The 24,533-nt window shown below is 43.1% G+C and overlaps 19 non-coding genes across 19 annotated transcripts; 6 read left to right on the top strand and 13 right to left on the bottom strand.

Moving 5' to 3' along the window:
* Positions 1-1,041: 1,041 nt before the first annotated feature.
* Positions 1,042-1,113, top strand: trnad-guc (transfer RNA aspartic acid (anticodon GUC)). Its single transcript has one exon. It is a non-coding gene; the product is annotated as a tRNA-Asp (tRNA).
* A 453-nt stretch (positions 1,114-1,566) lies between these two features.
* LOC143730341 (U5 spliceosomal RNA) lies at positions 1,567-1,682 on the bottom strand. The gene has a single exon (XR_013200547.1). It is a non-coding gene; the product is annotated as a U5 spliceosomal RNA (small nuclear RNA).
* Positions 1,683-3,444: 1,762 nt separating this feature from the next.
* Positions 3,445-3,559, bottom strand: LOC143730237 (U5 spliceosomal RNA). Its single transcript, XR_013200453.1, has one exon. It is a non-coding gene; the product is annotated as a U5 spliceosomal RNA (small nuclear RNA).
* A 2,203-nt stretch (positions 3,560-5,762) lies between these two features.
* On the top strand, positions 5,763-5,834 carry trnad-guc (transfer RNA aspartic acid (anticodon GUC)). Its single transcript has one exon. It is a non-coding gene; the product is annotated as a tRNA-Asp (tRNA).
* Positions 5,835-6,285: 451 nt separating this feature from the next.
* LOC143730390 (U5 spliceosomal RNA) lies at positions 6,286-6,400 on the bottom strand. The gene has a single exon (XR_013200591.1). It is a non-coding gene; the product is annotated as a U5 spliceosomal RNA (small nuclear RNA).
* A 987-nt stretch (positions 6,401-7,387) lies between these two features.
* LOC143730236 (U5 spliceosomal RNA) lies at positions 7,388-7,502 on the bottom strand. The gene has a single exon (XR_013200452.1). It is a non-coding gene; the product is annotated as a U5 spliceosomal RNA (small nuclear RNA).
* Positions 7,503-9,504: 2,002 nt separating this feature from the next.
* trnad-guc (transfer RNA aspartic acid (anticodon GUC)) lies at positions 9,505-9,576 on the top strand. The gene has a single exon. It is a non-coding gene; the product is annotated as a tRNA-Asp (tRNA).
* Positions 9,577-10,028: 452 nt separating this feature from the next.
* Positions 10,029-10,143, bottom strand: LOC143730235 (U5 spliceosomal RNA). Its single transcript, XR_013200451.1, has one exon. It is a non-coding gene; the product is annotated as a U5 spliceosomal RNA (small nuclear RNA).
* A 2,409-nt stretch (positions 10,144-12,552) lies between these two features.
* On the bottom strand, positions 12,553-12,667 carry LOC143730267 (U5 spliceosomal RNA). Its single transcript, XR_013200479.1, has one exon. It is a non-coding gene; the product is annotated as a U5 spliceosomal RNA (small nuclear RNA).
* Positions 12,668-13,718: 1,051 nt separating this feature from the next.
* On the bottom strand, positions 13,719-13,833 carry LOC143729818 (U5 spliceosomal RNA). The gene has a single exon (XR_013200080.1). It is a non-coding gene; the product is annotated as a U5 spliceosomal RNA (small nuclear RNA).
* Positions 13,834-15,008: 1,175 nt separating this feature from the next.
* Positions 15,009-15,080, top strand: trnad-guc (transfer RNA aspartic acid (anticodon GUC)). Its single transcript has one exon. It is a non-coding gene; the product is annotated as a tRNA-Asp (tRNA).
* A 452-nt stretch (positions 15,081-15,532) lies between these two features.
* Positions 15,533-15,647, bottom strand: LOC143730325 (U5 spliceosomal RNA). The gene has a single exon (XR_013200532.1). It is a non-coding gene; the product is annotated as a U5 spliceosomal RNA (small nuclear RNA).
* Positions 15,648-16,821: 1,174 nt separating this feature from the next.
* trnad-guc (transfer RNA aspartic acid (anticodon GUC)) lies at positions 16,822-16,893 on the top strand. Its single transcript has one exon. It is a non-coding gene; the product is annotated as a tRNA-Asp (tRNA).
* A 452-nt stretch (positions 16,894-17,345) lies between these two features.
* Positions 17,346-17,460, bottom strand: LOC143730297 (U5 spliceosomal RNA). The gene has a single exon (XR_013200507.1). It is a non-coding gene; the product is annotated as a U5 spliceosomal RNA (small nuclear RNA).
* A 1,699-nt stretch (positions 17,461-19,159) lies between these two features.
* Positions 19,160-19,274, bottom strand: LOC143730234 (U5 spliceosomal RNA). Its single transcript, XR_013200450.1, has one exon. It is a non-coding gene; the product is annotated as a U5 spliceosomal RNA (small nuclear RNA).
* A 1,758-nt stretch (positions 19,275-21,032) lies between these two features.
* On the bottom strand, positions 21,033-21,147 carry LOC143730233 (U5 spliceosomal RNA). Its single transcript, XR_013200449.1, has one exon. It is a non-coding gene; the product is annotated as a U5 spliceosomal RNA (small nuclear RNA).
* A 1,038-nt stretch (positions 21,148-22,185) lies between these two features.
* On the bottom strand, positions 22,186-22,300 carry LOC143730232 (U5 spliceosomal RNA). The gene has a single exon (XR_013200448.1). It is a non-coding gene; the product is annotated as a U5 spliceosomal RNA (small nuclear RNA).
* A 1,175-nt stretch (positions 22,301-23,475) lies between these two features.
* Positions 23,476-23,547, top strand: trnad-guc (transfer RNA aspartic acid (anticodon GUC)). The gene has a single exon. It is a non-coding gene; the product is annotated as a tRNA-Asp (tRNA).
* Positions 23,548-24,000: 453 nt separating this feature from the next.
* Positions 24,001-24,115, bottom strand: LOC143730346 (U5 spliceosomal RNA). The gene has a single exon (XR_013200551.1). It is a non-coding gene; the product is annotated as a U5 spliceosomal RNA (small nuclear RNA).
* Between the last annotated feature and the right edge of the window lie 418 nt (positions 24,116-24,533).

Here is a 24,533-nt window from a genome sequence, read left to right as displayed (position 1 = left end):
AAACCCTGTCCAAGAGGATGTCACTGAATCCGATAGTATGTCGAAGACCAGTGGTAGTATTCGCATGAGATTTTTATGAACTTCCTGGATGCTAAATGAACAAACCCTTCATCTCCTTGGATTGCGGGTGGATACCTCCATAGGACAGGGTGAGCTCCTTGGCCAAAATAAAAGGCTTAAATAATAATAACTCCATTAATGGAAAGCATATCCAGTATTAAGTGACGTCTCAACGGTTAAGCATAGACAACAGTACCGTACCGCCCAGAGTAGCAATTGGGATGACCAGTCCTCGTTAGTATAGTGGACAGTATCTCCGGAAGACCGGGGTTCGATTAGTCTTCTTCTTTATCACGACCAAACACCTTGCATAAGCTCAGGCTTTACCGTGGAAGGCGCTGTTAAAGTCAACCTGCCGTTCAAGACTCACTTGATTATGTTTAGCTAATTGCATTTGAAAGATTTTACTTTCAAGAAAGCGTTTGCAAAAGGTTTGTAAAAGGTGTTTTTTGAATGTTTGGCCTGAGTCTTTTTTTTTTGTTGCATTTTCACTGTTCTGACCAGTGTGTTGCGTTCCGAACGCTTGGAAACAGTGAATAATGTTGCGAAACAATCGGTTCAAAGCTTTGTTTCTCCCATCACTACCCTTTTGTGCTTGGTAAAACTTACATTCACACTGCTGACACAAGACTCGAAGTTGTGAACTGGGAAAGTGTGGATGGTTTGACGACTACCCAGTTCCAGTCTTGGACAAAACAGCCAATTCTTTTAGCCACGCTCAATCTCTGGCCCAACCTATTGTGGTACTTTGTTACAAGCTGCCAAACGTCCTCTGTTCTTGAACAAACACATGTAGCTCTGCTGTGAGCGAGACAATTCTTGGATACCTCCATAGGACAGGGTGAGCTCTTTGGCCAAAATAAAAGGTTTAAATAATAATAACTCCATTAATGGAAAGCATATCCAGTATTAAGTGACGTCTCAACGGTTGAGCATAGACAACAGTAACACACCGCCCAGAGAAGCAACTGTGATGACCAGTCCTCGTTAGTATAGTGGACAGTATCTCCGCCTGTCACGCGGAAGACCAGGGTTCGATTCCCCGACGGGGAGTCTTCTTCTTTATCACGACCAAACACCTTGCATAAGCTCGGGCTTTACCGTGGAAGGTGCTGTTAAAGTCAACCTGCCGTTCAAGACTCGCTTGATTATTTGTAGCTAATTGCATTTGAAAGATTTTACTTTCAAGAAAGCGTTTGCAATAGGTTTGTAAAAGGTGTTATTTGAATGTTTGGCCTGAGTCTTTTTTTTTTGTGGGATTTTCACTGTTCTGACCAGCGTGTTCCATTCCGAACGCTTGGAAACAGTGAATAATGTTGCGAAACAATCGGTTCAAAGCTTTGTTTCTCCCATCACTACCCTTTTGTGCTTGGTAAAACTTACATTCACACCGCTGTCTTGGACAAAACAGCCAATTCTTTTAGCCACGCTCGATCTGTGGCCCAGCCTATTGTGGTACTTTGTTACAAGCTGCCAAACGTCCTCTGTTCTTGAACAAACACATGTAGCTCTGCTGTGAGCAGAGCATCCAAAAATATCAGAAACTCTAAAATGTTCCCCTCCACGGAAATCTTTAGTAAAAGGCGAAACATTTATGCGTGAATGAAGAGAAACTCGAGCTGTACCCATGAGACGTTGGGACAATGTGGTCCCAAGCACATGCAAACATGCTCAGCAAGGGTAATGTCTGGTGCAGGCTCCTCCCATCCAGCATATTTTCTTTTTTTTAAAAAAACAATAATACAGCCATATCCATTAGAGGAAGGAGCAAATGTAAAAAGAATCTGCCCCATCACCAAATGTCCGCAAACCCTGTCCAAGAGGATGTCACTGAATCCGATAGTATGTCGAAGACCAGTGGTAGTATTCTCATGAGATTTTTATGAACTTCCTGGATGCTAAATGAACAAACCCTTCATCTCCTTGGATTGCGGGTGGATACCTCCATAGGACAGGGTGAGCTCCTTGGCCAAAATAAAAGGCTTAAATAATAATAACTCCATTAATGGAAAGCATATCCAGTATTAAGTGACGTCTCAACGGTTGAGCATAGACAACAGTACCATACCGCCCAGAGAAGCAATTGGGATGACCAGTCCTCGTCAGTATAGTGGACAGTATCTCCGCCTGTCACGCGGAAGACCGGGGTTCGATTAGTCTTCTTCTTTATCACGACCAAACACCTTGCATAAGCTCAGGCTTTACCGTGGAAGGCGCTGTTAAAGTCAACCTGCCGTTCAAGACTCACTTGATTATGTTTAGCTAATTGCATTTGAAAGATTTTACTTTCAAGAAAGCTATTGCAATAGGTTTGTAAAAGGTGTTTTTTGAATGTTTGGCCTGAGTCTTTTTGTTGTTGTTGCATTTTCACTGTTCTGACCAGTGTGTTGCGTTCCGAACGCTTGGAAACAGTGAATAATGTTGCGAAACAATCGGTTCAAAGCTTTGTTTCTCCCATCACTACCCTTTTGTGCTTGGTAAAACTTACATTCACACTGCTGACACAAGACTCGAAGTTGTGAACTGGGAAAGTGTGGATGGTTTGACGACTACCAAGTTCCAGTCTTGGACAAAACAGCCAATTCTTTTAGCCACGCTCAATCTCTGGCCCAACCTATTGTGGTACTTTGTTACAAGCTGCCAAACGTCCTCTGTTCTTGAACAAACACATGTAGCTCTGCTGTGAGCAAGACAATCCTTGGATACCTCCATAGGACAGGGTGAGCTCTTTGGCCAAAATAAAAGGTTTAAATAATAATAACTCCATTAATGGAAAGCATATCCAGTATTACGTGACGTCTCAACGGTTGAGCATAGACAACAGTAACACACCGCCCAGAGAAGCAACTGTGATGACCAGTCCTCGTTAGTATAGTGGACAGTATCTCTGCCGTCACGCGGAAGACCGGGGTTCGATTCCCCGACGGGGAGTATTCTTCTTTATCACGACCAAACACCTTGCATAAGCTCGGGCTTTACCGTGGAAGGTGCTGTTAAAGTCAACCTGCCGTTCAAGACTCGCTTGATTATTTTTAGCTAATTGCATTTGAAAGATTTTACTTTCAAGAAAGCGTTTGCAATAGGTTTGTAAAAGGTGTTTTTTGAATGTTTGGCCTGAGTCTTTTTTTTTTTGTGGGATTTTCACTGTTCTGACCAGCGTGTTCCATTCCGAACGCTTGGAAACAGTAAATAATTTTGCGAAGCAATCAGTTCAAGCTTTGTTTCTCCCATCACTACCCTTTTGTGCTTGGTAAAACTTACATTCACACCGCTGTCTTGGACAAAACAGCCAATTCTTTTAGCCACGCTCGATCTGTGGCCCAGCCTATTGTGGTACTTTGTTACAAGCTGCCAAACGTCCTCTGTTCTTGAACAAACACATGTAGCTCTGCTGTGAGCAGAGCATCCAAAAATATCAGAAACTCGCAAATGTTCCCCTCCACGGAAATCTTTAGTAAAAGGCGAAAGATTTATGCGTGAATGAAGAGAAACTCGAGCTGTAACCATGAGACGTTGGGACAATGTGGTCCCAAGCACATGCAACCATGCTCAGCAAGGGTAATGTCTGGTGCAGGCTCCTCCCATCCAGCTTATTTTCTTTAAAAAAAAAACAATAATACAGCCATATCCATTAGAGGAAGGAGCAAATGTAAACAGAATCTGCCCCATCACCAAATGTCCGCAAACCCTGTCCAAGAGGATGTCACTGAATCCGATAGTATGTCGAAGACCAGTGGTAGTATTCGCATTAGATTTTTATGAACTTCCTGGATGCTAAATGAACAAACCCTTCATCTCCTTGGATTGCGGGTGGATACCTCCATAGGACAGGGTGAGCTCCTTGGCCAAAATAAAAGGCTTAAATAATAATAACTCCATTAATGGAAAGCATATCCAGTATTAAGTGACGTCTCAACGGTTGAGCATAGACAACAGTACCGTACCGCCCAGAGAAGCCACTGTGATGACCAGTCCTCGTTAGTATAGTGGACAGTATCTCCGCCTGTCACGCGCAAGACCGGGGTTCGATTAGTCTTCTTCTTTATCACGACCAAACACCTTGCATAAGCTCAGGCTTTACCGTGGAAGGCGCTGTTAAAGTCAACCTGCCGTTCAAGACTCACTTGATTATGTTTAGCTAATTGCATTTGAAAGATTTTACTTTCAAGAAAGCTATTGCAATAGGTTTGTAAAAGGTGTTTTTTGAATGTTTGGCCTGAGTCTTTTTTTTTTGTTGCATTTTCACTGTTCTGACCAGTGTGTTGCGTTCCGAACGCTTGGAAACAGTGAATAATGTTGCGAAACAATCGGTTCAAAGCTTTGTTTCTCCCATCACTACCCTTTTGTGCTTGGTAAAACTTACATTCACACTGCTGACACAAGACTCGAAGATGTGAACTGGGAAAGTGTGGATGGTTTGACGACTACCCAGTTCCAGTCTTGGACAAAACAGCCAATTCTTTTAGCCACGCTCGATCTGTGGCCCAGCCTATTGTGGTACTTTGTTACAAGCTGCCAAGCGTCCTCTGTTCTTGAACAAACACATGTAGCTCTGCTGTGAGCACATGCAACCATGCTCAGCAAGGGTAATGTCTGGTGCAGGCTCCTCCCATCCATCTTATTTTCTTTAAAAAAAAACACAATAATACAGCCATATCCATTAGAGGAAGGAGCAAATGTAAAAAGAATCTGCCCCATCACCAAATGTCCGCAAACCCTGTCCAAGAGGATGTCACTGAATCCGATAGTATGTCGAAGACCAGTGGTAGTATTCGCATGAGATTTTTATGAACTTCCTGGATGCTAAATGAACAAACCCTTCATCTCCTTGGATTGCGGGTGGATACCTCCATAGGACAGGGTGAGCTCCTTGGCCAAAATAAAAGGCTTAAATAATAATAACTCCATTAATGGAAAGCATATCCAGTATTAAGTGACGTCTCAACGGTTGAGCATAGACAACAGTACCGTACCGCCCAGAGAAGCAATTGGGATGACCAGTCCTCGTTAGTATAGTGGACAGTATCTCCGCCTGTCACGCGGAAGACCGGGGTTCGAATAGTCTTCTTCTTTATCACGACCAAACACCTTGCATAAGCTCAGGCTTTACCGTGGAAGGCGCTGTTAAAGTCAACCTGCCGTTCAAGACTCACTTGATTATGTTTAGCTAATTGCATTTGAAAGATTTTACTTTCAAGAAAGCGTTTGCAATAGGTTTGTAAAAGGTGTTTTTTGAATGTTTGGCCTGAGTCTTTTTTTTTTGTGGGATTTTCACTGTTCTGACTAGCGTGTTCCGTTCCGAACGCTTGGAAACAGTGAATAATTTTGCGAAGCAATCAGTTCAAAGCTTTGTTTCTCCCATCACTACCCTTTTGTGCTTGGTAAAACTTACATTCACACCGCTGTCTTGGACAAAACAGCCAATTCTTTTAGCCACGCTCGATAAGTGGCCCAGCCTATTGTGGTACTTTGTTACAAGCTGCCAAACGTCCTCTGTTCTTGAACAAACACATGTAGCTCTGCTGTGAGCAAGACAATTCTTGGATACCTCCATAGGACAGGGTGAGCTCTTTGGCCAAAATAAAAGGTTTAAATAATAATAACTCCATTAATGGAAAGCATATCTAGTATTAAGTGACGTCTCAACGGTTGAGCATAGACAACAGTAACACACCACCCAGAGAACCAACAGTGATGACCAGTCCTCGTTAGTATAGTGGACAGTATCTCCGCCTGTCACGCGGAAGACCGGGGTTCGATTCCCCGACGGGGAGTATTCTTCTTTATCACGACCAAACACCTTGCATAAGCTCGGGCTTTACCGTGGAAGGTGCTGTTAAAGTCAACCTGCCGTTCAAGACTCGTTGATTATTTGTAGCTGATTGCATTTGAAAGATTTTACTTTCAAGAAAGCGTTTGCAATAGGTTTGTAAAAGGTGTTTTTTGAATGTTTGGCCTGAGTCTTTTTTTTTGTGGGATTTTCACTGTTCTGACCAGCGTGTTCCGTTCCGAACGCTTGGAAACAGTGAATAATTTTGCGAAGCAATCAGTTCAAAGCTTTGTTTCTCCCATCACTACCCTTTTGTGCTTGGTAAAACTTACATTCACACCGCTGTCTTGGACAAAACAGCCAATTCTTTTAGCCACGCTCGATCTGTGGCCCAGCCTATTGTGGTACTTTGTTACAAGCTGCCAAATGTCCTCTGTTCTTGAACAAACACATGTAGCTCTGCTGTGAGCAGAGCATCCAAAAATATCAGAAACTCGCAAATGTTCCCCTCCACGGAAATCTTTAGTAAAAGGCGAAACATTTATGCGTGAATGAAGAGAAACTCGAGCTGTACCCATGAGACGTTGGGACAATGTGGTCCCAAGCACATGCAACCATGCTCAGCAACGGTAATGTCTGGTGCAGGCTCCTCCCATCCAGCTTTTTTTCTTTAAAAAAAACACAATAATACAGCCATATCCATTAGAGGAAGGAGCAAATGTAAAAAGAATCTGCCCCATCACCAAATGTCCGCAAACCCTGTCCAAGAGGATGTCACTGAATCCGATAGTATGTCGAAGACCAGTGGTAGTATTCGCATGAGATTTTTATGAACTTCCTGGATGCTAAATGAACAAACCCTTCATCTCCTTGGATTGCGGGTGGATACCTCCATAGGACAGGGTGAGCTCCTTGGCCAAAACAAAAGGCTTAAATAATAATAACTCCATTAATGGAAAGCATATCCAGTATTAAGTGACGTCTCAACGGTTGAGCATAGACAACAGTACCGTACCGCCCAGAGAAGCAATTGGGATGACCAGTCCTCGTCAGTATAGTGGACAGTATCTCCGCCTGTCACGCGGAAGACCGGGGTTCGATTAGTCTTCTTCTTTATCACGACCAAACACCTTGCATAAGCTCAGGCTTTACCGTGGAAGGCGCTGTTAAAGTCAACCTGCCGTTCAAGACTCACTTGATTATGTTTAGCTAATTGCATTTAAAAGATTTTACTTTCAAGAAATCGTTTGCAATAGGTTTGTAAAAGGTGTTTTTTGAATGTTTGGCCTGAGTCTTTTTTTTTTGTTGCATTTTCACTGTTCTGACCAGTGTGTTGCGTTCCGAACGCTTGGAAACAGTGAATAATGTTGCGAAACAATCGGTTCAAAGCTTTGTTTCTCCCATCACTACCCTTTTGTGCTTGGTAAAACTTACATTCACACCGCTGTCTTGGACAAAACAGCCAATTCTTTTAGCCACGCTCGATCTGTGGCCCAGCCTATTGTGGTACTTTGTTACAAGCTGCCAAACGTCCTCTGTTCTTGAACAAACACATGTAGCTCTGCTGTGAGCAGAGCATCCAAAAATATCAGAAACTCGCAAATGTTCCCCTCCACGGAAATCTTTAGTAAAAGGCGAAAGATTTATGCGTGAATGAAGAGAAACTCGAGCTGTACCCATGAGACGTTGGGACAATGTGGTCGCAAGCACATGCAACCATGCTCAGCAAGGGTAATGTCTGGTGCAGGCTCCTCCCATACAGCTTATTTTCTTTAAAAAAAAACACGATAATACAGCCATATCCATTAGAGGAAGGAGCAAATGTAAAAAGAATCTGCCCCATCACCAAATGTCCGCAAACCCTGTCCAAGAGGATGTCACTGAATTCGATAGTATGTCGAAGACCAGTGGTAGTATTCGCATGAGATTTTTATGAACTTCCTGGATGCTAAATGAACAAACCCTTCATCTCCTTGGATTGCGGGTGGATACCTCCATAGGACAGGGTGAGCTCCTTGGCCAAAATAAAAGGCTTAAATAATAATAACTCCATTAATGGAAAGCATATCCAGTATTAAGTGACGTCTCAACGGTTGAGCATAGACAACAGTACCGTACCGCCCAGAGAAGCAATTGGGATGACCAGTCCTCGTTAGTATAGTGGACAGTATCTCCGCCTGTCACGCGGAAGACCGGGGTTCGATTAGTCTTCTTCTTTATCACGACCAAACACCTTGCATAAGCTCAGGCTTTACCGTGGAAGGCGCTGTTAAAGTCAACCTGCCGTTCAAGACTCACTTGATTATGTTTAGCTAATTGCATTTGAAAGATTTTACTTTCAAGAAAGCGTTTGCAATAGGTTTGTAAAAGGTGTTTTTTGAATGTTTGGCCTGAGTCTTTTTTTTTTGTTGCATTTTCACTGTTCTGACCAGTGTGTTGCGTTCCGAACGCTTGGAAACAGTGAATAATGTTGCGAAACAATCTGATCAAAGCTTTGTTTCTCCCATCACTACCCTTTTGTGCTTGGTAAAACTTACATTCACACTGCTGACACAACACTCGAAGTTGTGAACTGGGAAAGTGTGGATGGTTTGACGACTACCAAGTTCCAGTCTTGGACAAAACAGCCAATTCTTTTAGCCACGCTCAATCTCTGGCCCAACCTATTGTGGTACTTTGTTACAAGCTGCCAAACGTCCTCTGTTCTTGAACAAACACATGTAGCTCTGCTGTGAGCAAGACAATCCTTGGATACCTCCATAGGACAGGGTGAGCTCTTTGGCCAAAATAAAAGGTTTAAATAATAATAACTCCATTAATGGAAAGCATATCCAGTATTATGTGACGTCTCAACGGTTGAGCATAGACAACAGTAACACACCGCCCAGAGAAGCAACTGTGATGACCAGTCCTCGTTAGTATAGTGGACAGTATCTCCGCCTGTCACGCGGAAGACCGGGGTTCGATTAGTCTTCTTCTTTATCACGACCAAACACCTTGCATAAGCTCAGGCTTTACCGTGGAAGGCGCTGTTAAAGTCAACCTGCCGTTCAAGACTCACTTGATTATGTTTAGCTAATTGCATTTGAAAGATTTTACTTTCAAGAAAGCTATTGCAATAGGTTTGTAAAAGGTGTTTTTTGAATGTTTGGCCTGAGTCTTTTTGTTGTTGTTGCATTTTCACTGTTCTGACCAGTGTGTTGCGTTCCGAACGCTTGGAAACAGTGAATAATGTTGCGAAACAATCGGTTCAAAGCTTTGTTTCTCCCATCACTACCCTTTTGTGCTTGGTAAAACTTACATTCACACTGCTGACACAAGACTCGAAGTTGTGAACTGGGAAAGTGTGGATGGTTTGACGACTACCAAGTTCCAGTCTTGGACAAAACAGCCAATTCTTTTTGGCCACGCTCAATCTCTGGCCCAACCTATTGTGGTACTTTGTTACAAGCTGCCAAACGTCCTCTGTTCTTGAACAAACACATGTAGCTCTGCTGTGAGCAAGACAATCCTTGGATACCTCCATAGGACAGGGTGAGCTCTTTGGCCAAAATAAAAGGTTTAAATAATAATAACTCCATTAATGGAAAGCATATCTAGTATTAAGTGACGTCTCAACGGTTGAGCATAGACAACAGTAACACACCGCCCAGAGAACCAACAGTGATGACCAGTCCTCGTTAGTATAGTGGACAGTATCTCCGCCTGTCACGCGGAAGACCGGGGTTCGATTCCCCGACGGGGAGTATTCTTCTTTATCACGACCAAACACCTTGCCTAAGCTCGGGCTTTACCGTGGAAGGTGCTGTTAAAGTCAACCTGCCATTCAAGACTCGCTTGATTATTTGTAGCTGATTGCATTTGAAAGATTTTACTTTCAAGAAAGCGTTTGCAATAGGTTTGTAAAAGGTGTTTTTTGAATGTTTGGCCTGAGTCTTTTTTTTTGTGGGATTTTCACTGTTCTGACCAGCGTGTTCCGTTCCGAACGCTTGGAAACAGTGAATAATTTTGCGAAGCAATCAGTTCAAACCTTTGTTTCTCCCATCACTACCCTTTTGTGCTTGGTAAAACTTACATTCACACCGCTGTCTTGGACAAAACAGCCAATTCTTTTAGCCACGCTCGATCTGTGGCCCAGCCTATTGTGGTACTTTGTTACAAGCTGCCAAATGTCCTCTGTTCTTGAACAAACACATGTAGCTCTGCTGTGAGCAGAGCATCCAAAAATATCAGAAACTCGCAAATGTTCCCCTCCACGGAAATCTTTAGTAAAAGGCGAAAGATTTATGCGTGAATGAAGAGAAACTCGAGCTGTACCCATGAGACGTTAGGACAATGTGGTCCCAAGCACATGCAACCATGCTCAGCAAGGGTAATGTCTGGTGCAGGCTCCTCCCATCCAGCTTTTTTTCTTAAAAAAAAAACACAATAATACAGCCATATCCATTAGAGGACGGAGCAAATGTAAAAAGAATCTGCCCCATCACCAAATGTCCGCAAACCCTGTCCAAGAGGATGTCACTGAATCCGATAGTATGTCGAAGACCAGTGGTAGTATTCGCATGAGATTTTTATGAACTTCCTGGATGCTAAATGAACAAACCCTTCATCTCCTTGGATTGCGGGTGGATACCTCCATAGGACAGGGTGAGCTCCTTGGCCAAAATAAAAGGCTTAAATAATAATAACTCCATTAATGGAAAGCATATCCAGTATTAAGTGACGTCTCAACGGTTGAGCATAGACAACAGTACCGTACCGCCCAGAGAAGCAATTGGGATGACCAGTCCTCGTTAGTATAGTGGACAGTATCTCCGCCTGTCACGCGGAAGACCGGGGTTCGATTAGTCTTCTTCTTTATCACGACCAAACACCTTGCATAAGCTCAGGCTTTACCGTGGAAGGCGCTGTTAAAGTCAACCTGCCGTTCAAGACTCACTTGATTATGTTTAGCTAATTGCATTTGAAAGATTTTACTTTCAAGAAAGCGTTTGCAATAGGTTTGTAAAAGGTGTTTTTTGAATGTTTGGCCTGAGTCTTTTTTTTTTGTGGGATTTTCACTGTTCTGACTAGCGTGTTCCGTTCCGAACGCTTGGAAACAGTGAATAATTTTGCGAAGCAATCAGTTCAAAGCTTTGTTTCTCCCATCACTACCCTTTTGTGCTTGGTAAAACTTACATTCACACCGCTGTCTTGGACAAAACAGCCAATTCTTTTAGCCACGCTCGATAAGTGGCCCAGCCTATTGTGGTACTTTGTTACAAGCTGCCAAACGTCCTCTGTTCTTGAACAAACACATGTAGCTCTGCTGTGAGCAAGACAATTCTTGGATACCTCCATAGGACAGGGTGAGCTCTTTGGCCAAAATAAAAGGTTTAAATAATAATAACTCCATTAATGGAAAGCATATCTAGTATTAAGTGACGTCTCAACGGTTGAGCATAGACAACAGTAACACACCGCCCAGAGAACCAACAGCGATGACCAGTCCTCGTTAGTATAGTGGACAGTATCTCCGCCTGTCACGCGGAAGACGGGGGTTCGATTCCCCGACGGGGAGTATTCTTCTATATCACGACCAAACACCTTGCATAAGCTCGGGCTTTACCGTGGAAGGTGCTGTTAAAGTCAACCTGCCATTCAAGACTCGCTTGATTATTTGTAGCTGATTGCATTTGAAAGATTTTACTTTCAAGAAAGCGTTTGCAATAGGTTTGTAAAAGGTGTTTTTTGAATGTTTGGCCTGAGTCTTTTTTTTTGTGGGATTTTCACTGTTCTGACCAGCGTGTTCCGTTCCGAACGCTTGGAAACAGTGAATAATTTTGCGAAGCAATCAGTTCAAACCTTTGTTTCTCCCATCACTACCCTTTTGTGCTTGGTAAAACTTACATTCACACCGCTGTCTTGGACAAAACAGCCAATTCTTTTAGCCACGCTCGATAAGTGGCCCAGCCTATTGTGGTACTTTGTTACAAGCTGCCAAACGTCCTCTGTTCTTGAACAAACACATGTAGCTCTGCTGTGAGCAAGACAATTCTTGGATACCTCCATAGGACAGGGTGAGCTCTTTGGCCAAAATAAAAGGTTTAAATAATAATAACTCCATTAATGGAAAGTATATCTAGTATTAAGTGACGTCTCAACGGTTGAGCATAGACAACAGTAACAGACCGCCCAGAGAACCAACAGTGATGACCAGTCCTCGTTAGTATAGTGGACAGTATCTCCGCCTGTCACGCGGAAGACCGGGTTTGATTCCCCGACGGGGAGTATTCTTCTTTATCATGACCAAACACCTTGCCTAAGCTCGGGCTTTACCGTGGAAGGTGCTGTTAAAGTCAACCTGCCATTCAAGACTCGCTTGATTATTTGTAGCTGATTGCATTTGAAAGATTTTACTTTCAAGAAAGCGTTTGCAATAGGTTTGTAAAAGGTGTTTTTTGAATGTTTGGCCTGAGTCTTTTTTTTTGTGGGATTTTCACTGTTCTGACCAGCGTGTTCCGTTCCGAACGCTTGGAAACAGTGAATAATTTTGCGAAGCAATCAGTTCAAACCTTTGTTTCTCCCATCACTACCCTTTTGTGCTTGGTAAAACTTACATTCACACCGCTGTCTTGGACAAAACAGCCAATTCTTTTAGCCACGCTTGATCTGTGGCCCAGCCTATTGTGGTACTTTGTTACAAGCTGCCAAATGTCCTCTGTTCTTGAACAAACACATGTAGCTCTGCTGTGAGCAGAGCATCCAAAAATATCAGAAACTCGTAAATGTTCCCCTCCACGGAAATCTTTAGTAAAAGGCGAAAGATTTATGCGTGAATGAAGAGAAACTCAAGCTGTACCCATGAGACGTTGGGACAATGTGGTCCCAAGCACATGCAACCATGCTCAGCAAGGGTAATGTCTGGTGCAGGCTCCTCCCAACCAGCTTATTTTCTTTAAAAAAAATCACAATAATACAGCCATATCCATTAGAGGAAGGAGCAAATGTAAAAAGAATCTGCCCCATCACCAAATGTCCGCAAACCCTGTCCAAGAGGATGTCACTGAATCCGATAGTATGTCGAAGACCAGTGGTAGTATTCGCATGAGATTTTTATGAACTTCCTGGATGCTAAATGAACAAACCCTTCATCTCCTTGGATTGCGGGTGGATACCTCCATAGGACAGGGTGAGCTCCTTGGCCAAAATAAAAGGCTTAAATAATAATAACTCCATTAATGGAAAGCATATCCAGTATTAAGTGACGTCTCAACGGTTGAGCATAGACAACAGTACCGTACCGCCCAGAGAAGCAATTGGGATGACCAGTCCTCGTTAGTATAGTGGACAGTATCTCCGCCTGTCACGTCGGAAGACCGGGGTTCGATTAGTCTTCTTCTTTATCACGACCAAACACCTTGCATAAGCTCAGGCTTTACCGTGGAAGGCGCTGTTAAAGTCAACCTGCCGTTCAAGACTCACTTGATTATGTTTAGCTAATTGCATTTGAAAGATTTTACTTTCAAGAAAGCTATTGCAATAGGTTTGTAAAAGGTGTTTTTTGAATGTTTGGCCTGAGTCTTTTTTTTTTGTTGCATTTTCACTGTTCTGACCAGTGTGTTGCGTTCCGAACGCTTGGAAACAGTGAATAATGTTGCGAAACAATCGGTTCAAAGCTTTGTTTCTCCCATCACTACCCTTTTGTGCTTGGTAAAACTTACATTCACACTGCTGACACAAGACTCGAAGATGTGAACTGGGAAAGTGTGGATGGTTTGACGACTACCCAGTTCCAGTCTTGGACAAAACAGCCAATTCTTTTAGCCACGCTCGATCTGTGGCCCAGCCTATTGTGGTACTTTGTTACAAGCTGCCAAACGTCCTCTGTTCTTGAACAAACACATGTAGCTATGCTGTGAGCAGAGCATCCAAAAATATCAGAAACTCGCAAATGTTCCCCTCCACGGAAATCTTTAGTAAAAGGCGAAAGATTTATGCGTGAATGAAGAGAAACTCAAGCTGTACCCATGAGACGTTGGGACAATGTGGTCCCAAGCACATGCAACCATGCTCAGCAAGGGTAATGTCTGGTGCAGGCTCCTCCCATCCAGCTTATTTTCTTTAAAAAAAAACACAATAATACAGCCATATCCATTAGAGGAAGGAGCAAATGTAAAAAGAATCTGCCCCATCACCAAATGTCCGCAAACCCTGTCCAAGACGATGTCACTGAATCCGATAGTATGTCGAAGACCAGTGGTAGTATTCGCATGAGATTTTTATGAACTTCCTGGATGCTAAATGAACAAACCCTTCATCTCCTTGGATTGCGGGTGGATACCTCCATAGGACAGGGTGAGCTCCTTGGCCAAAATAAAAGGCTTAAATAATAATAACTCCATTAATGGAAAGCATATCCAGTATTAAGTGACGTCTCAACGGTTGAGCATAGACAACAGTACCGTACCGCCCAGAGAAGCAATTGGGATGACCAGTCCTCGTTAGTATAGTGGACAGTATCTCCGCCTGTCACGCGGAAGACCGGGGTTCGATTAGTCTTCTTCTTTATCACGACCAAACACCTTGCATAAGCTCAGGCTTTACCGTGGAAGGCGCTGTTAAAGTCAACCTGCCGTTCAAGACTCACTTGATTATGTTTAGCTAATTGCATTTGAAAGATTTTACTTTCAAGAAAGCGTTTGCAATAGGTTTGTAAAAGGTGTTTTTTGAATGTTTGGCCTGAGTCTTTTTTTTGTGTGGGATTTTCACTGTTCTGACTAGCGTGTTCCGTTCCGAACGCTTGGAAACAGTGAATAATTTTGCGAAGCAATCAGTTCAAAGCTTTGTTTCTCCCATCACTACCCTTTTGTGCTTGGTAAAACTTACATTCACACCGCTGTCTTGGACAAAACAGCCAATTCTTTTAGCCACGCTCGATAAGTGGCCCAGCCTATTGTGGTACTTTGTTACAAGCTGCCAAACGTCCTCTGTTCTTGAACAAACACATGTAGCTCTGCTGTGAGCAAGACAATTCTTGGATACCTCCATAGGACAGGGTGAGCTCTTTGGCCAAAATAAAAGGTTTAAATAATAATAACTCCATTAATGGAAAGCATATCTAGTATTAAGTGACGTCTCAACGGTTGAGCATAGACAACAGTAACACACCGCCCAGAGAACCAACAGCGATGACCAGTCCTCGTTAGTATAGTGGACAGTATCTCCGCCTGTCACGCGGAAGACCGGGGTTCGATTCCCCGACGGGGAGTATTCTTCTATATCACGACCAAACACCTTGCATAAGCTCGGGCTTTACCGTGGAAGGTGCTGTTAAAGTCAACCTGCCATTCAAGACTCGCTTGATTATTTGTAGCTGATTGCATTTGAAAGATTTTACTTTCAAGAAAGCGTTTGCAATAGGTTTGTAAAAGGTGTTTTTTGAATGTTTGGCCTGAGTCTTTTTTTTTGTGGGATTTTCACTGTTCTGACCAGCGTGTTCCGTTCCGAACGCTTGGAAACAGTGAATAATTTTGCGAAGCAATCAGTTCAAACCTTTGTTTCTCCCATCACTACCCTTTTGTGCTTGGTAAAACTTACATTCACACCGCTGTCTTGGACAAAACAGCCAATTCTTTTAGCCACGCTCGATCTGTGGCCCAGCCTATTGTGGTACTTTGTTACAAGCTGCCAAATGTCCTCTGTTCTTGAACAAACACATGTAGCTCTGCTGTGAGCAGAGCATCCAAAAATATCAGAAACTCGCAAATGTTCCCATCCACGGAAATCTTTAGTAAAAGGCGAAAGATTTATGCGTGAATGAAGAGAAACTCGAGCTGTACCCATGAGACGTTAGGACAATGTGGTCCCAAGCACATGCAACCATGCTCAGCAAGGGTAATGTCTGGTGCAGGCTCCTCCCATCCAGCTTTTTTTCTTAAAAAAAAAACACAATAATACAGCCATATCCATTAGAGGACGGAGCAAATGTAAAAAGAATCTGCCCCATCACCAAATGTCCGCAAACCCTGTCCAAGAGGATGTCACTGAATCCGATAGTATGTCGAAGACCAGTGGTAGTATTCGCATGAGATTTTTATGAACTTCCTGGATGCTAAATGAACAAACCCTTCATCTCCTTGGATTGCGGGTGGATACCTCCATAGGACAGGGTGAGCTCCTTGGCCAAAATAAAAGGCTTAAATAATAATAACTCCATTAATGGAAAGCATATCCAGTATTAAGTGACGTCTCAACGGTTGAGCATAGACAACAGTACCGTACCGCCCAGAGAAGCAATTGGGATGACCAGTCCTCGTTAGTATAGTGGACAGTATCTCCGCCTGTCACGCGGAAGACCGGGGTTCGATTAGTCTTCTTCTTTATCACGACCAAACACCTTGCATAAGCTCAGGCTTTACCGTGGAAGGCGCTGTTAAAGTCAACCTGCCGTTCAAGACTCACTTGATTATGTTTAGCTAATTGCATTTGAAAGATTTTACTTTCAAGAAAGCGTTTGCAATAGGTTTGTAAAAGGTGTTTTTTGAATGTTTGGCATGAGTCTTTTTTTTTGTGGGATTTTCACTGTTCTGACTAGCGTGTTCCGTTCCGAACGCTTGGAAACAGTGAATAATTTTGCGAAGCAATCAGTTCAAAGCTTTGTTTCTCCCATCACTACCCTTTTGTGCTTGGTAAAACTTACATTCACACCGCTGTCTTGGACAAAACAGCCAATTCTTTTAGCCACGCTCGATAAGTGGCCCAGCCTATTGTGGTACTTTGTTACAAGCTGCCAAACGTCCTCTGTTCTTGAACAAACACATGCAGCTCTGCTGTGAGCAAGACAATTCTTGGATACCTCCATAGGACAGGGTGAGCTCTTTGGCCAAAATAAAAGGTTTAAATAATAATAACTCCATTAATGGAAAGCATATCTAGTATTAAGTGACGTCTCAACGGTTGAGCATAGACAACAGTAACACACCGCCCAGAGAACCAACAGCGATGACCAGTCCTCGTTAGTATAGTGGACAGTATCTCCGCCTGTCACGCGGAAGACCGGGGTTCGATTCCCCGACGGGGAGTATTCTTCTATATCACGACCAAACACCTTGCATAAGCTCGGGCTTTACCGTGGAAGGTGCTGTTAAAGTCAACCTGCCATTCAAGACTCGCTTGATTATTTGTAGCTGATTGCATTTGAAAGATTTTACTTTCAAGAAAGCGTTTGCAATAGGTTTGTAAAAGGTGTTTTTTGAATGTTTGGCCTGAGTCTTTTTTTTTGTGGGATTTTCACTGTTCTGACCAGCGTGTTCCGTTCCGAACGCTTGGAAACAGTGAATAATTTTGCGAAGCAATCAGTTCAAACCTTTGTTTCTCCCATCACTACCCTTTTGTGCTTGGTAAAACTTACATTCACACCGCTGTCTTGGACAAAACAGCCAATTCTTTTAGCCACGCTCGATCTGTGGCCCAGCCTATTGTGGTACTTTGTTACAAGCTGCCAAATGTCCTCTGTTCTTGAACAAACACATGTAGCTCTGCTGTGAGCAGAGCATCCAAAAATATCAGAAACTCGCAAATGTTCCCCTCCACGGAAATCTTTAGTAAAAGGCGAAAGATTTATGCGTGAATGAAGAGAAACTCAAGCTGTACCCATGAGACGTTAGGACAATGTGGTCCCAAGCACATGCAACCATGCTCAGCAAGGGTAATGTCTGGTGCAGGCTCCTCCCATCCAGCTTTTTTTCTTAAAAAAAAAACACAATAATACAGCCATATCCATTAGAGGACGGAGCAAATGTAAAAAGAATCTGCCCCATCACCAAATGTCCGCAAACCCTGTCCAAGAGGATGTCACTGAATCCGATAGTATGTCGAAGACCAGTGGTATTATTCGCATGAGATTTTTATGAACTTCCTGGATGCTAAATGAACAAACCCTTCATCTCCTTGGATTGCGGGTGGATACCTCCATAGGACAGGGTGAGCTCCTTGGCCAAAATAAAAGGCTTAAATAATAATAACTCCATTAATGGAAAGCATATCCAGTATTAAGTGACGTCTCAACGGTTGAGCATAGACAACAGTACCGTACCGCCCAGAGAAGCAATTGGGATGACCAGTCCTCGTTAGTATAGTGGACAGTATCTCCGCCTGTCACGCGGAAGACCGGGGTTCGATTAGTCTTCCTCTTTATCACGACCAAACACCTTGCATAAGCTCAGGCTTTACCGTGGAAGGCGCTGTTAAAGTCAACCTGCCGTTCAAGACTCACTTGATTATTTGTAGCTGATTGCATTTGAAAGATTTTACTTTCAAGAAAGCGTTTGCAATAGGTTTGTAAAAGGTGTTTTTTGAATGTTTGGCCTGAGTCTTTTTTTTTTGTGGGATTTTCACTGTTCTGACTAGCGTGTTCCGTTCCGAACGCTTGGAAACAGTGAATAATTTTGCGAAGCAATCAGTTCAAAGCTTTGTTTCTCCCATCACTACCCTTTTGTGCTTGGTAAAACTTACATTCACACCGCTGTCTTGGACAAAACAGCCAATTCTTTTAGCCACGCTCGATAAGTGGCCCAGCCTATTGTGGTACTTTGTTACAAGCTGCCAAACGTCCTCTGTTCTTGAACAAACACATGTAGCTCTGCTGTGAGCAAGACAATTCTTGGATACCTCCATAGGACAGGGTGAGCTCTTTGGCCAAAATAAAAGGTTTAAATAATAATAACTCCATTAATGGAAAGCATATCTAGTATTAAGTGACGTCTCAACGGTTGAGCATAGACAACAGTAACACACCACCCAGAGAACCAACAGTGATGACCAGTCCTCGTTAGTATAGTGGACAGTATCTCTGCCTGTCACGCTTTAGACCGGGGTTCGATTCCCCGACGGGGAGTATTCTTCTTTATCACGACCAAACACCTTGCATAAGCTCGGGCTTTACAGTGGAAGGTGCTGTTAAAGTCAACCTGCCGTTCAAGACTCGCTTGATTATTTTTAGCTAATTGCATTTGAAAGATTTTACTTTCAAGAAAGCGTTTGCAATAGGTTTGTAAAAGGTGTTTTTTGAATGTTTGGCCTGAGTCTTTTTTTTTGTGGGATTTTCACTGTTCTGACCAGCGTGTTCCGTTCCGAACGCTTGGAAACAGTGAATAATTTTGCGAAGCAATCAGTTCAAAGCTTTGTTTCTCCCATCACTACCCTTTTGTGCTTGGTAAAACTTACATTCACACCGCTGTCTTGGACAAAACAGCCAATTCTTTTAGCCACGCTCGATCTGTGGCCCAGCCTATTGTGGTACTTTGTTACAAGCTGCCAAACGTCCTCTGTTCTTGAACAAACACATGTAGCTCTGCTGTGAGCAGAGCATCCAAAAATATCAGAAACTCGCAAATGTTCCCCTCCACGGAAATCTTTAGTAAAAGGCGAAAGATTTATGCGTGAATGAAGAGAAACTCGAGCTGTAACCATGAGACGTTGGGACAATGTGGTCCCAAGCACATGCAACCATGCTCAGCAAGGGTAATGTCTGGTGCAGGCTCCTCCCATCCAGCTTATTTTCTTTAAAAAAAAAACAATAATACAGCCATATCCATTAGAGGAAGGAGCAAATGTAAAAAGAATCTGCCCCATCACCAAATGTCCGCAAACCCTGTCCAAGAGGATGTCACTGAATCCGATAGTATGTCGAAGACCAGTGGTAGTATTCGCATGAGATTTTTATGAACTTCCTGGATGCTAAATGAACAAACCCTTCATCTCCTTGGATTGTGGGTGGATACCTCCATAGGACAGGGTGAGCTCCTTGGCCAAAATAAAAGGCTTAAATAATAATAACTCCATTAATGGAAAGCATATCCAGTATTAAGTGACGTCTCAACGGTTGAGCATAGACAACAGTACCGTACCGCCCAGAGAAGCAATTGGGATGACCAGTCCTCGTTAGTATAGTGGACAGTATCTCCGCCTGTCATGCGGAAGACCGGGGTTCGATTAGTCTTCTTCTTTATCACGACCAAACACCTTGCATAAGCTCAGGCTTTACCGTGGAAGGCGCTGTTAAAGTCAACCTGCCGTTCAAGACTCACTTGATTATGTTTAGCTAATTGCATTTGAAAGATTTTACTTTCAAGAAAGCGTTTGCAATAGGTTTGTAAAAGGTGTTTTTTGAATGTTTGGCCTGAGTCTTTTTTTTTTGTTGCATTTTCACTGTTCTGACCAGTGTGTTGCGTTCCGAACGCTTGGAAACAGTGAATAATGTTGCGAAACAATCGGTTCAAAGCTTTGTTTCTCCCATCACTACCCTTTTGTGCTTGGTAAAACTTACATTCACACTGCTGACACAAGACTCGAAGTTGTGAACTGGGTTGTGTGGATGGTTTGACGACTACCAAGTTCCAGTCTTGGACAAAACAGCCAATTCTTTTAGCCACGCTCAATCTCTGGCCCAACCTATTGTGGTACTTTGTTACAAGCTGCCAAACGTCCTCTGTTCTTGAACAAACACATGTAGCTCTGCTGTGAGCAAGACAATCCTTGGATACCTCCATAGGACAGGGTGAGCTCTTTGGCCAAAATAAAAGGTTTTAATAATAATAACTCCATTAATGGAAAGCAAATCCAGTATTACGTGACGTCTCAACGGTTGAGCATAGACAACAGTAACACACCGCCCAGAGAAGCAACTGTGATGACCAGTCCTTGTTAGTATAGTGGACAGTATCTCTGCCTGTCACGCGGAAGACCGGGGTTCGATTCCCCGACGGGGAGTATTCTTCTTTATCACGACCAAACACCTTGCATAAGCTCGGGCTTTACCGTGGAAGGTGCTGTTAAAGTCAACCTGCCGTTCAAGACTCGCTTGATTATTTTTAGCTAATTGCATTTGAAAGATTTTACTTTCAAGAAAGCGTTTGCAATAGGTTTGTAAAAGGTGTTTTTTGAATGTTTGGCCTGAGTCTTTTTTTTGTGGGATTTTCACTGTTCTGACCAGCGTGTTCCGTTCCGAACGCTTGGAAACAGTGAATAATTTTGCGAAGCAATCAGTTCAAAGCTTTGTTTCTCCCATCACTACCCTTTTGTGCTTGGTAAAACTTACATTCACACCGCTGTCTTGGACAAAACAGCCAATTCTTTTAGCCACGCTCGATCTGTGGCCCAGCCTATTGTGGTACTTTGTTACAAGCTGCCAAACGTCCTCTGTTCTTGAACAAACACATGTAGCTCTGCTGTGAGCAGAGCATCCAAAAATATCAGAAACTCGCAAATGTTCCCCTCCACGGAAATCTTTAGTAAAAGGCGAAAGATTTATGCGTGAATGAAGAGAAACTCGAGCTGTAACCATGAGACGTTGGGACAATGTGGTCGCAAGCACATGCAACCATGCTCAGCAAGGGTAATGTCTGGTGCAGGCTCCTCCCATCCAGCTTATTTTCTTTAAAAAAAAAACAATAATACAGCCATATCCATTAGAGGAAGGAGCAAATGTAAACAGAATCTGCCCCATCACCAAATGTCCGCAAACCCTGTCCAAGAGGATGTCACTGAATCCGATAGTATGTCGAAGACCAGTGGTAGTATTCGCATTAGATTTTTATGAACTTCCTGGATGCTAAATGAACAAACCCTTCATCTCCTTGGATTGCGGGTGGATACCTCCATAGGACAGGGTGAGCTCCTTGGCCAAAATAAAAGGCTTAAATAATAATAACTCCATTAATGGAAAGCATATCCAGTATTAAGTGACGTCTCAACGGTTGAGCATAGACAACAGTACCGTACCGCCCAGAGAAGCCACTGTGATGACCAGTCCTCGTTAGTATAGTGGACAGTATCTCCGGAAGACCGGGGTTCGATTAGTCTTCTTCTTTATCACGACCAAACACCTTGCATAAGCTCAGGCTTTACCGTGGAAGACGCTGTTAAAGTCAACCTGTCGTTCAAGACTCACTTGATTATGTTTAGCTAATTGCATTTGAAAGATTTTACTTTCAAGAAAGCTATTGCAATAGGTTTGTAAAAGGTGTTTTTTGAATGTTTGGCCTGAGTCTTTTTTTATTGTTGCATTTTCACTGTTCTGACCAGTGTGTTGCGTTCCGAACGCTTGGAAACAGTGAATAATGTTGCGAAACAATCGGTTCAAAGCTTTGTTTCTCCCATCACTACCCTTTTGTGCTTGGTAAAACTTACATTCACACTGCTGACACAAGACTCGAAGATGTGAACTGGGAAAGTGTGGATGGTTTGACGACTACCCAGTTCCAGTCTTGGACAAAACAGCCAATTCTTCTAGCCACGCTCGATCTGTGGCCCAGCCTATTGTGGTACTTTGTTACAAGCTGCCAAACGTCCTCTGTTCTTGAACAAACACATGTAGCTCTGCTGTGAGCAGAGCATCCAAAAATATCAGAAACTCGCAAATGTTCCCCTCCACGGAAATCTTTAGTAAAAGGCGAAAGATTTATGCGTGAATGAAGAGAAACTCGAGCTGTACCCATGAGACGTTGGGACAATGTGGTCGCAAGCACATGCAACCATGCTCAGCAAGGGTAATGTCTGGTGCAGGCTCCTCCCATCCAGCTTATTTTCTTTAAAAAAAAACACAATAATACAGCCATATCCATTAGAGGAAGGAGCAAATGTAAAAAGAATCTGCCCCATCACCAAATGTCCGCAAACCCTGTCCAAGAGGATGTCACTGAATCCGATAGTATGTCGAAGACCAGTGGTAGTATTCGCATGAGATTTTTATGAACTTCCTGGATGCTAAATGAACAAACCCTTCATCTCCTTGGATTGCGGGTGGATACCTCCATAGGACAGGGTGAGCTCCTTGGCCAAAATAAAAGGCTTAAATAATAATAACTCCATTAATGGAAAGCATATCCAGTATTAAGTGACGTCTCAACGGTTGAGCATAGACAACAGTACCGTACCGCCCAGAGAAGCAATTGGGATGACCAGTCCTCGTTAGTATAGTGGACAGTATCTCCGCCTGTCACGCGGAAGACCGGGGTTCGATTAGTCTTCTTCTTTATCACGACCAAACACCTTGCATAAGCTCAGGCTTTACCGTGGAAGGCGCTGTTAAAGTCAACCTGCCGTTCAAGACTCACTTGATTATGTTTAGCTAATTGCATTTGAAAGATTTTACTTTCAAGAAAGCGTTTGCAATAGGTTTGTAAAAGGTGTTTTTTGAATGTTTGGCCTGAGTCTTTTTTTTTTGTGGGATTTTCACTGTTCTGACTAGCGTGTTCCGTTCCGAACGCTTGGAAACAGTGAATAATTTTGCGAAGCAATCAGTTCAAAGCTTTGTTTCTCCCATCACTACCCTTTTGTGCTTGGTAAAACTTACATTCACACCGCTGTCTTGGACAAAACAGCCAATTCTTTTAGCCACGCTCGATAAGTGGCCCAGCCTATTGTGGTATTTTGTTACAAGCTGCCAAACGTCCTCTGTTCTTGAACAAACACATGTAGCTCTGCTGTGAGCAAGACAATCCTTGGATACCTCCATAGGACAGGGTGAGCTCTTTGGCCAAAATAAAAGGTTTAAATAATAATAACTCCATTAATGGAAAGCATATCCAGTATTACGTGACGTCTCAACGGTTGAGCATAGACAACAGTAACACACCACCCAGAGAAGCAACTGTGATGACCAGTCCTCGTTAGTATAGTGGACAGTATCTCCGCCTGTCACGCGGAAGACCGGGGTTCGATTCCCCGACGGGGAGTATTCTTCTTTATCACGACCAAACACCTTGCATAAGCTCGGGCTTTACCGTGGAAGGTGCTGTTAAAGTCAACCTGCCGTTCAAGACTCGCTTGATTATTTTTAGCTAATTGCATTTGAAAGATTTTACTTTCAAGAAAGCGTTTGCAATAGGTTTGTAAAAGGTGTTTTTTGAATGTTTGGCCTGAGTCTTTTTTTTTTGTGGGATTTTCACTGTTCTGACCAGCGTGTTCCGTTCCGAACGCTTGCAAACAGTGAATAATTTTGCGAAGCAATCAGTTCAAAGCTTTGTTTCTCCCATCACTACCCTTTTGTGCTTGGTAAAACTTACATTCACACCGCTGTCTTGGACAAAACAGCCAATTCTTTTAGCCACGCTCGATCTGTGGCCCAGCCTATTGTGGTACTTTGTTACAAGCTGCCAAACGTCCTCTGTTCTTGAACAAACACATGTAGCTCTGCTGTGAGCAGAGCATCCAAAAATATCAGAAACTTGCAAATGTTCCCCTCCACGGAAATCTTTAGTAAAAGGCGAAAGATTTATGCGTGAATGAAGAGAAACTCGAGCTGTAACCATGAGACGTTGGGACAATGTGGTCCCAAGCACATGCAACCATGCTCAGCAAGGGTAATGTCTGGTGCAGGCTCCTCCCATCCAGCTTATTTTCTTTAAAAAAAAAACAATAATACAGCCATATCCATTAGAGGAAGGAGCAAATGTAAACAGAATCTGCCCCATCACCAAATGTCCGCAAACCCTGTCCAAGAGGATGTCACTGAATCCGATAGTATGTCGAAGACCAGTGGTAGTATTCGCATGAGATTTTTATGAACTTCCTGGATGCTAAATGAACAAACCCTTCATCTCCTTGGATTGCGGGTGGATACCTCCATAGGACAGGGTGAGCTCCTTGGCCAAAATAAAAGGCTTAAATAATAATAACTCCATTAATGGAAAGCATATCCAGGATTAAGTGACGTCTCAAC

The sequence above is a fragment of the Siphateles boraxobius genome, unplaced genomic scaffold (genome assembly GCF_051911475.1).
Source record: "Siphateles boraxobius isolate OS27281-9 unplaced genomic scaffold, OSU_SipBor_1 8, whole genome shotgun sequence".
NCBI lineage: Eukaryota > Metazoa > Chordata > Actinopteri > Cypriniformes > Leuciscidae > Siphateles > Siphateles boraxobius.
Note: the sequence above shows the minus strand (reverse complement) of the source record. Positions and strands in the feature narration are given on the sequence as shown.